The following is a 14,070-nucleotide window of genomic DNA, read 5'->3' on the forward strand; positions in this document are numbered from 1 at the left end:
GTGTAGCTCAGTAAATAGTATTCAAAAGATTATTTTGTTGGCATATGTACACAGTAATAGACATAGGTATTTGATTGAGGGGATCAAAATGTTTTTCCTTTGCATGGTCCTTTACAAGAGTTTGAGTTGTTTTCCAGTTTGTCATTGGTAATTAAGAGTGGAAATCACTACTTCTAATACCTCATTTTACTGTCCTCTGGTGCAGACAAGTTTCTGTGGTTTCAGGGAATTTTCCGTCTGTGCCATGCACTCACATGGGTGAGAGATGGTGTGTAGTTCACTGTGTAAAGAACCATTAAAAGTGACTCCAGGAGTCAATAAGCTCACAGCTTTGGTTGTGTTATCAGTATCAATTCAGTTAAAAATTAGTTATCTTAATCTCTGCCCTGTGGCTGCTGTTGGTTTAACCCTTTGGAGGAGGCATGCTATGGAGGCATCTGCCTGGCTTCTCCATGATGAAATTTCTTAGGGATTTTCTGCTGTGCTGACCCAGGTGCTCTGCCCTGCTGACTGACTGGAAGCTGAGCTGAGTGGCAGAGCAACTGGTACCTCACTGGCATGGGATTACTGATTCCCCTCAGTGAGGCTGGAAGGGGCTGGAGCATCCTGTGCTGAACCCGGTATTTCCTTGTCCCCCATCCAGGGAGTGTCCAATACTGCACTGGTTTCTCCTAAGACATCTGTGCATGCAATTTCTTGTCCTGACTGTGTCACTTCACTCCCCTTAGTCTTCCATACACCTTCCTCCTTCTTTGACTCTCCACTATTAAATAGCTTCCCATTTATTCTCAGGAAAAAACATTCTTCAGCTCCTAATAGCTTTCCTAAAGCCATAACCTGCTTTGTCTACTGTTTAATGGGGAATCAATATTGTTGTAATACAATGAAATTTACATTGATTTGTCTCATTTTAACTGGCAGCTAAACCAATAAGGTATTAATCCATGTGCTCCTGCCAGGAGGCCCAGTCAGCTTCTTCAAGCCTGACATGTTTCACTTTGCTAATAATTAATTACAAAAATCTGGCATAAGGTTTGCAAAGGGGGTTAGGCACAATTACTACTTGCAGCACTTTTCTAAATTAATACAAAAGTGGAACCTATCAAGCTGAGATGCCTTTTAAATGTGTTCACACTAGCAGGTGTAGGCTGGACAAGGACATCCCGCTTGCCAAATCATCACAGAATCCCAGAATAGTTTGGGTTGGAAGCAACCTTAAGGCTCATCTCCTTCCAGTTCCTCTGTTATGGTCAGGGACACCTTCCACTATCCCAGGTTCCTCCAAGCCCTGTCCAGCCTGGCTTTGGACATTCCAAGGATGGGGCAGCCACAGCTGCTCTGGGCACCTGTGCCAGGGCCTCACACTCAGGTGGGTCAAGAGAGTTGTGTGGAGCCTGTGCCTTGGAGCCATCAGTGGGTACCCAGCGTCCTGATGATGTTACACTGACTTTCACCACAGCCATCTAATTGCCATCATTTCAGCTCCCCCGATGCACCCTGTTCTTCCACTGAAAGTGTGGTTTTAGGGTCAGCTGTCTCCTCTGGAGGCAGGGGAAGCCTGTGTGAGCAGTGGTGCTGCTCTGCCAGTCTCAGCCCTGCTGTCCCTACCACAGCACAGGCAGCAAAGTGTGGGCTGGAGATCTGAGCCTGAGGTGTCTGTGCCATGCTCTGAATGCTTAATTAGCCAACAGCTTCTGTAATTACAGCAGCACAACCTGCTGCAAGAATATTCCCTAATATTCCCTAACTGGCAACTTCAGGAGGTCAACTGTGCATCCCTGTGCATCAGGAGGGACCTGAGATCACCCATGGAATGACACAGGCAGGGGGAAAGGGCAGGATTCTTGCTGCTTTTGTTTCAACTGCCAGTGTGGATCAGCCAACAAGAAATCAAAAGCTAAAATGGATTTCAAGCCAAGGAAAAATGATGTTTGACTCAGGGGACTGGGAGAGCCATTTCTCATTGTAACAAAGCAGTGATTAACTCAGAGGCAGGATGGCTACTACTCTGAGACAGGAATGCTCCCAACTACAATTTGCATGGGATCTACAGTAATTCTGTTGTATTAATATAATTACCAGACAATCCATTTCAATAACATCATCACAACCCATATTTCATTCCTCAATTAGAATTCTGATGAGAACAATTTCTAAGCCATAACCTCCTCACAAACCCACTACTAAAAAGAGAACAATCCAGTAATTTCTCTCACCATGTTAAACCAATTAGCCAGTGGCTATGGAGCAGAAGGGATTTTTTCATATTGATTACACATCAGGAGTGGAAAGAGAAATTTCAGGGGAAGAACATCTGTCTCTTCAGATGCCTTTTTTTTTAAGGTTGAGCCGTTTCTCCAGTCTCTCAGTTCTGCCTTGGCTATCCTTTCCAATTTTGCTATGGGGTTTTCCACTGTTTTTCCTGTTCCATCTTCCTGCACTTCTGCAGGGTTTTCATGCTGCTGATGACACCAGGCTTGGCCAAATCCTGTTTCTGCACCCAGTGAAAGGAAGGGGCAGGATGAGAGACAGCTCAGCTCACAGAGGACTGAGACACCTGAACTCACATTTTTGGACTCTCCCTGTCTCAGAGCTTGATCTGTTCCCAGCTGGTGATGCAGAAGGTCACATCACCCTCCTGCAGGTCCAGCTGCCTCCAGAGCCTGCACTACCTCCTGCTCCAGAGCTGCTCCAGATATCAGCTCTATATGTCCTAAATTTAAACAAATTACATTTCCACCTGTCCAGGACATGACAACAAGATGCATGGGATGAATCCTGCTTACCTCAGCACTGGAATTAAGGAGCAGAAATGTGATTGTTTGCCACAGGAAAGCAGTTCAGAAAGCTGCATATTACACATTGTCATGTTATACGTGATGGCTTTGCACTGCAATCCTTGGAGACTGTAATGAATAAAATCTTAACAATGTTTTCTCCTGCATTAATCATTTTAAGCTGATCCTACAGGATACAAGGGCAAATTAAATTATATTTGCAATTTCATGCATGATGCCCAGCATGGCCGATGCCTAAGCCAGCAGTTTTTCAGTAAGACAAGCGTGTAAGCTGCAATTATGCAGTTACTTTCTCCATGTGCCAACTCTCTTATTACTGACAAATTTATAAATGAAAATATATGAATATTATTAAACTCACCTTCAAGGATGGAGCAAATTAAAATGAATAGTTTATAAGACTGTATTTGAAGAAAACACTACTTTTAATGGTTAAAATGTTAAATGAAACATGTGCCTTCACACACTGCAGGGACCAGGAGGTTCCGGTTCCAACCTGCTGGGACCAGCACCCAGTCTCATGCCTGGAAATAAGCATGAGCACCCCTGGCTCCAATGGGATGGTCATACCCTGTCCTAGGGTGAGACACCCTGTGGTGTCTGGCAGGGCTATACAGGCAGCTCACAGGCAGCACAGAGATGGGTCTTCAGCCGGGTGGGATTTTCCAGACACTTCTGGCTTCTTGTAGTGATTCCAGCATGCTTCCTTCTTCCTTTTGAAACCATAAATCGCAGGACGAGCTTAGCTATGGAGCCCTTTGATGAGACAGGGAGGAATGACTAAACTGACAGATTTAGACTGCAGATTAGGAAGAAATTCTTATTGTGAGAGAGGTGAGGCCCTGGCACAGGGTGCCCAGAGAAACTGTGGCTGCCCCTGGATCCCTGACAGTGTCCAAGGCCAGGCTGGATGGGACTTGGAGCAGCCTGGGACAGTGGAAGGGGTCCCTGCCCATGGCAGTGGTGGAATGAGATGATCTTTAAGGTCCCTTCCATCCAAACCATTCCACGATTCAATGATTCCCAGGCCCTGGCAATATTAGTCAGCTCTGGTGGGGCAGGAAAGGAGCCAGATAACAAACCTTCGTCGGGGAGAAACGTCTTAAACTTCCCTTCAGAGGAATTAAATTCCTGCCTAAGTACTCCCCAGCTAACCAGCCCTGTGATCTTCTGTCCCGCTCCATGGCACAGCATATGCTGATAATGCTCTGTGCAAAAGTTCAAATCTATTTCCTGCTTCATTTGTAAGGAGCCCTGTCTTAATCGGGTTAGAACATAATAAGCTTTTAGTCCTCTGGAGGGGAAACTTACACTTTTCTTCAAAGCAGTTTTCTCTGATAACTTAAAATCTTCCCCCTCTGCCTTTCTCCTCCTTTGGTGTTATTTCTCCACTGGGAGGAAGTGAGTTTTGTGAAGTTACCATGTAGAGTATCATGTACCAGACCCCTCTGATTCAATCTTTCTCAGAGTAATTGCACCAGAGCCTCAAGAACACCTGGGGACCAAAGCACTGGAGCTCATGCCACTGGGATAGTGCAGCTCCTGCCCCACTTCTTGTGACGGCCCTGCCCATCTTCCCATTCCCATAGAGTATTTTCCCTCTCCATTATCTTAGATTAAGGAACTCATCACCTGAGACTGCAAAAAGTTTGGTAAGACCCTGGAAAATATCGGGCATCAGTACAGTGGACAAAGAAACCTAAAAGAGGCAGGTTTACATTGGATATTGGGAAGTAATTCTTTACTCAAAGGGTGGTGAGGACATGGGAAAGGTTGTCCAGAGCAGTTTGGCTACCCCATGTCATGAAGTGTTCAAGGCCAGGTTGGACAGGGCTTGGAGCAACCTGGGATGGTGGAAGGTTGAAAAAAGATGAGCTTTATGGCAGGGGTTTGGAACAAGGTGGTCTTGAAGGTCCTGTCCCTCCCAAACCATTCTGTGATAATATGAAACCTGTGCTCTTACAGCCAGCCCCTCACATTATTTGTTCACCTCTGCTTCTCCCTCCCTCTCCCTGCTCTGTGTGTCATATTTATCCCCGTAACTAGGTCAGCCAGCTCTGCCATGCATTCAGGAGGGCATGTGCCAGAGAGATTATCTGTGTGACCCAGCAGCAGGGCGCTGTTGGGACCCTGGTGCCACTGCCATGGCCACACAACCCACAGCAGCTCCGTGGGACCCATCCTGCTCAGACAACCTGCAAGAGCTGCCATGACTATCAGATCTCTTGGCAGGGAAGCCACCAGCCTGTGGCTGCCCCATGAAGCCTCTTGAGATGCTGGGGCAGAACCTCAATTGTACAGACTCATCCCAAGACTCCTGTACCTGTGTCCCCTCTCCCCATGGCCACGTGCTCTCTGCTGCCCAGACCCTCCTGCTTCTGGAGCTTTGTGAGGCACATGAAATCCTAACTGTGACCTCAGGCACCCTGACAGGGAGCACATCAGGTCTGACAGCAAGTGTGCAGCAGGCTGAACCCTCTTCAACAAAGCCGTGTGCCCCACTCTGTGGGTCCAAGTAAAGCTGTGAGCTCCCCGCTACAGCTACTGGCCTCTCAAATTTACTTAACCCTGGAAACACAGTCCTGATTAAAATATTGACAGGAAGAAGTGGAATCGATCAGCAGCTTGCAGACCAGGACAAGCTCTGCATTAAGTAGAAGGTGCTGGGCTGTGACAGGCTCCTCGGGTGACATTTAATGGCTGTTTGTACAGAAGTGACCCCTGGCTCAGTGGTGGCAACAATTAGCATCGAGCACACCACAATGTGAACGATTTAAATGTCAAATAAAGTCTCCTGGTCCTGCTACCCTTGAGCATCCCAGCACAAAGCTGAGTTTTATTTTTGAAGGATGATGAAGGTCTATTCTCAGGGTTCTGGGGTGCAGGGTTCTGGGTATAGATCATGCAGGGTGGTTGTTATTGGTTGTCACCCTGTAGCAGCTTCCCCTGGGACCTGGCACAACTGAGGGGAGACTTTCTCATGTGCTTTTTGGGGAATAGCAGCCAAACCCTGGGATGGAGGGAGGAGAGGAGAGCCAAGGGCTTCACCAAGGAAGGTGTTTGGGAGAGAGGGTTTCCTTCAGCAAAGCAGGGTGGGATGTGGGGATTTCAAAGCTGCACTTGGTACAACTTCATGCTTGCAGGTAATAATGGGGTTCTTTTCCCCTCACTGCCCTCACCAGTGTCCCAGCTGTGTGTGCACAGCATCAACCGGTCCAAACTGGGCTCCAGGATTCAGCCATGGGTGCCAATGAGAGCAGCTTAGCCCCACTCCTGCCCTGCACACTGCTACTGAAAAATGTGAAAGCAGTGTTATGGGGAGCATCAAAGGGCTGAGGAGGTATTTTTAACCCACATCAAAGATGGACACCCAAGCAAGAGGCTTGGCAGGGGCAACAAACACCATGACAGCCAGATGAAAGGGAATAAAACACCAAGGTGTGCAGTACTTCTCTGCCAGCCAGAGAGATAACTAAAAGAGCTTCAAAGAAATCTTCTGCACTCATAACTGAGCTCCTAACTCAGCTTGATGAGCCTGTTGCTCTTTACCTTCCCGTCTCTGCTCCACACAAAAGCAAAAATCACAGAATCATGGAATCACAGAATGGTTTGTGTTGGAATGGAGCTGAATCTCATCTCATCTCATCTCATCTCATCTCATCTCATCTCATCTCATCTCATCTCATCTCATCTCATCTCATCCCACTCCTGCCATGGGCAGGGACATCTTCCACTGTCCCAGATTGCCTCACACCCCATCCATCCTGGCCTTGGATGCTTCCAGGGATGGGACAGCCTCAGCTTCTCTGAGAAATTTGTGCCAGGGCCCCACTACTCTCAAAGGGAAGAATTTCTTCCAAATAGCCTAGAAATGGGTAAATGCTTGATGGGAAACACTTGAGGATTTGCCTTCACTGTATATTCATTTCCCTTACATGGTCCAGGGCTCCCAGGCCCAGAGAGAAGGTGATGGTCCAGGACCCCATGCAGAACATTCCCAACCCTAGCATGTCCTGCCCTCCTCTTTCTCTGCTGACTGTGGTTTTAAGTTGATTCTCTTTAAGACTACCTACCATGACTCCTAGCACAAACTGTCCTCTCAAGAGTTATGTTGAAGAAGCATTATAAGACTTCCAGAAGTGTAAGTTTTCACACTCCTGTTACCTCCAGTGTCTGCCAGCAGTGGCACTCAGAGCTAATTAACAGCCCTTGTTACCAACATATGAAACTCATTATTTGCAAGCAACATTTTTCCTTCTCCCAGGGTATGTTTAGAAAATGACACATCAGGCAATTTCTTGTAATTCATTAGTTACACTCCATTTTCTAGGTATTTTGAGAAAGCATCATAGATTTCATTCCTTGGGAAATGGGGGTTTTGCCATCTGGGAGAAAACCCCTATGTGACAGTGACATAGCCCTTTTGATCCCCTTCCCAAATGACTGATTCTGTACCATGGGCCTGTGGCTACTTCCAAAATAACAATCCCCTGCTCCAGCAAGAAAATACCCAAGGTTGCAGAATGTCCTGTGGGGTGGGATCATCCATCAGTGTCGGAGCACCAGGGCTCATGCCTACCTTGCCAATGGATGAACCTTCCCAACACACAGAACCTGTTGGGTGGGGCCTCAAAGGGAACCAAATTATCAGCATCACTAAGAAATGGCTCTTGTTCATCCCCTTCTTGTTTTGATAGCATTTTGAGGCAGAGATGAGACAGCCCAAAGAGTTTCTTCTCAATTCTGATAGCTTCATTCTTCTCTGTTCTCATGGGGCAGTCACACATCCACCAGAACCAGGGGTGGAGGTGTGACTCCCTTTGGAGGCATTCGGGTTATTTTTCTGATTTTTTGGACATTTTTCCTGTAAAGAAAGCTGTAGCAGTAAACCCAGAGTTGAGCAGAGGAGGCAGGACTTTCATCTAAACAGGAAATTCAGAAAATAAGCAGGGAAAGAACTTGGCTTAAAAACTCTGAGCAAACTGCATATTTTTCTGTTTAAAAGAAATGAGCATGTTGGAAATTTCCAACAGGAAATTGGACAGTTTGGGTTTGAGTGTTGGCGAATCAAAAGCTGCTTGTTCTTTGTATCTGGAGGCAGTGGAGTGGCAGAAGCAATTCCCAGGCTCTGTGGGGTCCGTGGGCCGGGCTGGTTATTTGCTCAGTGGCTTTAACAAGAGTTCACTCAGGCTTATCTGTGATTATTGGGTCTTTAGACTGGTCATGGTGAAAATGAAATAACAGCACTGTGGAGACAGACTGAGCTCCGTTTGCTCAGCAGATCTAGAGCCCTCACCCTGCTGGGCCACCAGAGCACAGAATGGTCCATTTAACACTGGAACTGAAGCCAAACAGGAAGAAATTTATTCATGGCATTTTTGCAGCTTTTGTTTGGGATCTGCAGGTGGGAATTCACTGTAAATGTGCCTGGCTTGGCTTTCCCTAACCCTTGGTTTTTTATGAATGAGGGAAAGGGAAAAGCAGACTGTCAGGCAGACTGTGTGGCTCCTGATGTCCTGTAAAAACCAGGCATAAATTCCTGGAAAAAATTTCCCATGAAATGTGACACAAATGCAGGCGGTGGAATGAACAGGCTCCTCGCTGGCACAAGAGCTACTGCTCTAATTCAGCACCATTGGTGGCACAGGATCACATCTCCCCTGACCTGGACCATTTCTCATCCTGGCAGGGCTTTGGGACCTGATCCTGCAGGTTAGTGTGTGCTCCATTCAGTGAGAGGTTCCCTTAGAGTCTCCTGCCCTACGAGCTCTTGTTCTCACTACAACACTGAGGATTATTTTCCTGATTTTTTTTCCTCTTTATTAATTTTTTCCTGAATTCTCCAATGTGTTTGGAGCACATTTGCATTTGCAGCATTTATACCAAATCCCTGGAAGTGTTCAAGGCAAGGCAAGATGGAGTTTGGAGCAGTCTAGTGGAACGTGTCCCTGCCCATGGCATGGGGTGGAACAAGAGGAGCTTTAAGGTCCCTTCCAACCCAACCCACTTTGTGATTCTGTGACTGCTCTTCCCTGGCTGTTCCACTGTCTGACCCGGCTGCCTGAGGCTTGCCTGGAGGCTCCTCAGAAAATCCAAGCAAAGGACTTTTGTATCAATTTATTTAATTGCTGATTTAGGCTTAGGAATGTGTATATTCACCTCAGCTGTTTCACATCCTTTATGGCTTGGCAATGCAGCTGCCTCCCCTGACAAACACACAGCAGCAAAGGTGAAGAACCTGGGAGGCTGAGGCAGTTAAAGGCTGTGGAGCTGAGGCTGCAAATAAATGCCTTTGCTGCCAAAGAGTTCTCTCAATATGGGGGTGCACAGAGCCATAACCCCTGCTCAGCTCTGCTCGTGTACTCCAGCCCCTCTCACTTGGTTCCCTTTGCTCCTTGTGCCCTTGTGTTCAGCCCTGCTCTCGCCCCAGAGCCTCTGGGCAGCTCTGCCAGCATGTCTGGAGCAGCTCCTGGGAGCCAAGCCCAGGAACTCCCACAGCCTCTGCCTGCACAGAGGCGTAGCTGTCCCTGTGGAGCTCCAGAGCTGGTCTTCTATCACAGCTGGAATAAGACCTTTTTATGTGTAATGGGGAGATGAAGAAGTGGTTTCCACCCTGGGAGCCACAATCTGACATGTACGTATTTTTGTTGTTTCCTCTGAACATATTCAGAGGATTAGAGAAAACCCACATCATACAAGGGATTTAAAGGTTATTAAGGGGGAAATGCATTTTTCAGCACCTGCTGCCTGAAAAGTGTGCAGCCAAGTGTTCTAAATACCCTGGTGCTATTATTCATAGAAACCACTTTTCTTTTATTTTTTTCTTTCCCATTTTTTTTCCATGTAGCGGTAGTCATCACTCAGCCTTATAACTATAATGGATGGTTGCTAGAAGCTTTCCAAACAAGGCAGCACAATAAGATACAGACAGTTAACCCACATCAATTCTCTAAGGAAATTTAATGTTGGGCCCTTTAATTCACTCTTTTTGAAATTATTCTGATCAGCCAGTGCATAGTGCACTGCTGTAGGGAAAAGATTGAACCTGGAAAAAAGTGGAATGAGATTTGAAATAGTAAAAATAAAGAAAAAACACAGAGGAGAGATTCAGGTACACTTCCAAAATTCTAATGAGCTCATTTGCAGAGCTAAAAATTTCTCAGGGACTCCAGCTGATTCAAAGAGAAATGTATTTAATTTAAAACAACTCACTTCAGGGAGCTCTGCACTGGGATGAAATGTATTAAATAATTGATCAACCGGGGAATAAGAAAGAGGGGGGAAAAAGGAAAGAAAAAAGAAAGGAGGAAAGGTACCAGGATGATATGTGACTTGGAAATGAAAGACACCTCTACCTGGGGGGAGGATGACAGGGGTCACAGGGCCACTACACAGTGCCCAAGGCTTGGTGGCACCAGCCAAACCAGGGACACATCCCTGTACCCCTCCAGTTCTTCACCTCATCCCACCAGAGTACTGTCAGAGTATTGACACAGTACAGCTGGCCTGGGCTGAACAAAGTGAATCTGACCATAACACAAAGCCAATTCAGCTAGCTTAGCTCATGTGTGAACATGTCCTTGGATAAGTTACAGGGCACCCTCAGCCAGCCTCATCCAAGCTGAGAAGAAAGCACACAAATGGCCAGGACGCTGGGCAGGGAGAGAGATCTCAGCCAGTGCTTGTATATCCTGAGAGATTTGAACTGGGCATTTAAGTGAGTTTTGAATAATAAATGAGGTTGTTTCTCTCATGAGCACCTGGAGCATGAGTTGTGGATCCTTGTCTCCCCACCCATGACCCGCACATTACAGAGTAACACAAGTTTTTATTACATTTCCTTCCAATCCCAAAGTCACACAGAGACTCTGTGTTCCATGTGGCCTCTGCTGTGAGATTGGTTTCCTTCCATTTTCCTTCATTGGGTGTTTTACAGAGAACTCAAAATAAAACAAATATACTTCATCCTTTCTCCTCAGCAGCTCTAAGGGAAAATTATGATGGAGCTGATATGAAAAGACACACACTGATAATTTTTCTGCAGTGGCTCGGATTTGGATGTAAAATGGAAATACATGTTTAGGGCTTGGCTGTGGCACTGCTGTGCATGCAAACAGCAATTAAAACCTGCATCCAAATGCCATAAATCCACCAGTGACAGAGCAAATGCTGTTAAAGACAGAAAATGAAAAGGAACTGCAGCTCATTTGCATTTTGTAAGAGTAATTTTGTTCAGGCTACAGTTGTTCTGAATGAAATGCATCTTCTAAGTCCTGTTTCATTGCACTGAGGCCAAGCTGTGAGTGCAGGAGGCTTTGACTGGTCCCTGGTGGTTTTCTCACAATGAATAATTCAACAGCCACTGACACATGAGTAACATCTCCTGATTTGCATTGAGCATCGTTCATTAGGGAGCAGATGAAAACCTCACCTATCTGCCAGCTAACACCCATTTCTTGAAGTGTCCAAGGCCAGGTTGGACAGGGCTTGGAGAAACCTGGTCTAGTGGGAAGTTTCTTTGCCCATGGCAGGGGCATAAAACTGGGTGAGCTTTAAGGGTCCTTCTATTGCAAGGCATTCTGTGATTTGATGATGATGCTGGTTCAGTTTCTTGTCCAGGACCTGGATGCACAGTTCCTTCTGTGGGTAGGAGGGGAGCACCATGCTCTGATCCCAGGGAGTCCCCACCCCATGGAGAGAATTTTGGGACCATCAGCCCATTGAGCTGTGGCCACACGTGGCCTCTAGCCTCCACCACCATGCCAGGGAGTCCACCTCTCCAAACCTGCCTCATTTCTAGCATCAGCCTTTTGGCATTTTAAATCACTGAGTGCTATGCAGAGCTGATAATCAGATTTGCTGATGGAACTTCTCTGTCTCAGGGGCTCAACTAATCCCTTTTAATCCTTTTCTTAAACTCTTTCTTACAAGTGCTTACAACAGACTTTATCTTTCAGCTTTGCATCTAATTTTGATTTCCAAATGTGTTTTTTTCCCAAGAAAGCATGTATCTCTACTCGTTATTTGTAAATGGCTGAAGTAGAACACATTATACATGCTTTACAATTATTACACTGCTCCCCCAGCTCATGCACCATCCTGAAAAATGCATCCAAACATACCAAAGGGGCTGGGAGAGACATGGGCATGGAGCTTGGCAGCAGCTTTGCCTTCCTAGAGGGTATGTGCCAGCATCTGCCTGGCATGGTGCCCGGGCATGTCCAAGCTCCAGGCTGACAGAAGGGAGGTTTTTAGCTCAGGGATCATTTTTAGGAGAGATTGGTGGTTTGTGGTGTGTGATACGCTGTCAGGATTGAGGCTCGGCAGTCCTATGGCTTCTTTTGTTCCTTCTCATAGCTGGCAATAATCTCCCAAATTGAAAAAAAATCCATTTTTAACCTGTGACCAAACTGGTGAGATCAAGACGGGCAAGGACAAGGGAAGGAACAGCCTCTTGCCTTCCCACCAGCAGCAGATGCTCCTCATGCCTGAGTAGTGACCTTTAGGAGTGAAGTTTAGATTGGATATGAGGGAAGATTTCTTTGCTGGAAGGGTGGTCAAGCATTGGAACAGGCTGACCAGGGAAGTGGTGGAATCACCATTCCTGAAATTGTTCAAAAAACATGTAGATGGCATGTTGAGGGACACGGTTTAGTGGTGGACATGGCAGTGCTGGGTTAATGCTGGACTCGATGATTCTAGAGGACTTTTCCAACCTTCCATGATTCTAAGTTAAAGGTGATACAGAAACTAGTGGACAAAAATGAATCGCCTGTTTCCTTTTTTTTTTTTTTTTTTTTTTTTTTTTCTGTGTAGGTGCTACAATCATTTCAACAAGTGATGAGATTGTTCTCCTGTGAACACCTCCTCATTGCATTCTAACTCCAGTGCCCAGGCACTGTTTGGGATGGCTGCAAATTATATAAAAGCCCAGCCTGAGTCACACCAATTAATCTCTGCATCTGCAGCCCCACTCATTCCTTCTTCTGCCTCTTCTGCATGTGGGCTTCCAATCAACAAGCTCAGCCTGTTCCCATAGAAACTGAGCAGTACATCACTACAGAGTCAGGCTGCTAGGGCTTTTTAAGTTCTCATCAGAGCTTTATTCCACCCCTCAGAAAACCAAGCTGTTCGCTGTGACTGGGGACAGCCACTCTGTCTCGGCTGCCAGGAGAAAATGGGACTCAGCAGCCAATGATCCTATGGCAGCACCCAGAAAGCTTAGAAGCTGCAGTTTGCTGTCAATATTTGCATCTCATTAATCTATTCCATCTGCAGGTGAGGCAAGAAAGAGAGCAGACAAGATGGGGTAAAGCCAGAGATGTTTCTTGCCCTACTGGCACCAGTATTGGTTCCTTTACCAGTATGTTAAAAACTGTTTTCATCGTCTGCTATGAAGATCTTTAAGGTCCTTTCCAAGCCAAACCACTCTATGATCTTATGATTCTAAAACTAGCAAAATTGCACATCCTCTTCCATCTCTGCCAGTTCCATGACTGTGTCCAATTGCTGTGCAGGTGTGGGCTGCATGCCAGCTCTTGGAGCAGAGGGAAGATTGGGACACCACTTTCAGAGCATCCCACGAGGGCTTGAACCAGGCTGGGGCAGCAGCAGCAGCTTCCTTGTATTTCTCAGCTGGAGATTCCAAAGGGCTTTGGAGAAAGGAAGCGATGACCACTCACCAAGCCCTTCACACAGGGGAATTGAGTTTAAGGCCTCCAGGTAGGGTAACAAGTTCTTGTGAGCGAAGGTCTTTAAAAGCACTGTCCCTGGGTTCCAGGGCATCCCTCCACATAAAGCCAGGCAGAGTCATCCAAAAAATCCTACTCCACTGGGGAGAGCAGCAAGAAACCAGTAAATGTCAGAGCTGCATCTGATAAGAAACCTTCTGCCTGGAGTTTTGGTTTTCCATCTAAAGCTGCTAATATAAGTATTTACTGGCAATTTTCCCCATTCTATTAATGACTACTCTTTGTGCAGGCTGAGTTTCTTAAGGAAATACTTTAAAATCTACTTTATGTATTCAAATAATCTCCAATGCTTTTATTTAATTTGTTTTTTTGGTTTTTTTTTCCCCAAGAGTGGAACTCCTGCACATATGGCTTTGCTTATACAACTAGTTTGATTAGATTTTACATTTCCATCTGTAATTCATGGTAAATTGCCTACAGATTCATTAAAAAACCCATCTTTTAAATATGTCCTGAATAATCTCTTCCATGCATTTTATAGATAGAACAAAAGCAGGATGATTCTGTATTCTAAAGGGACA

This window comes from Cyanistes caeruleus, chromosome 24 (genome assembly GCF_971803275.1).
Source record: "Cyanistes caeruleus chromosome 24, bCyaCae1.hap1.1, whole genome shotgun sequence".
Lineage (NCBI taxonomy): Eukaryota > Metazoa > Chordata > Aves > Passeriformes > Paridae > Cyanistes > Cyanistes caeruleus.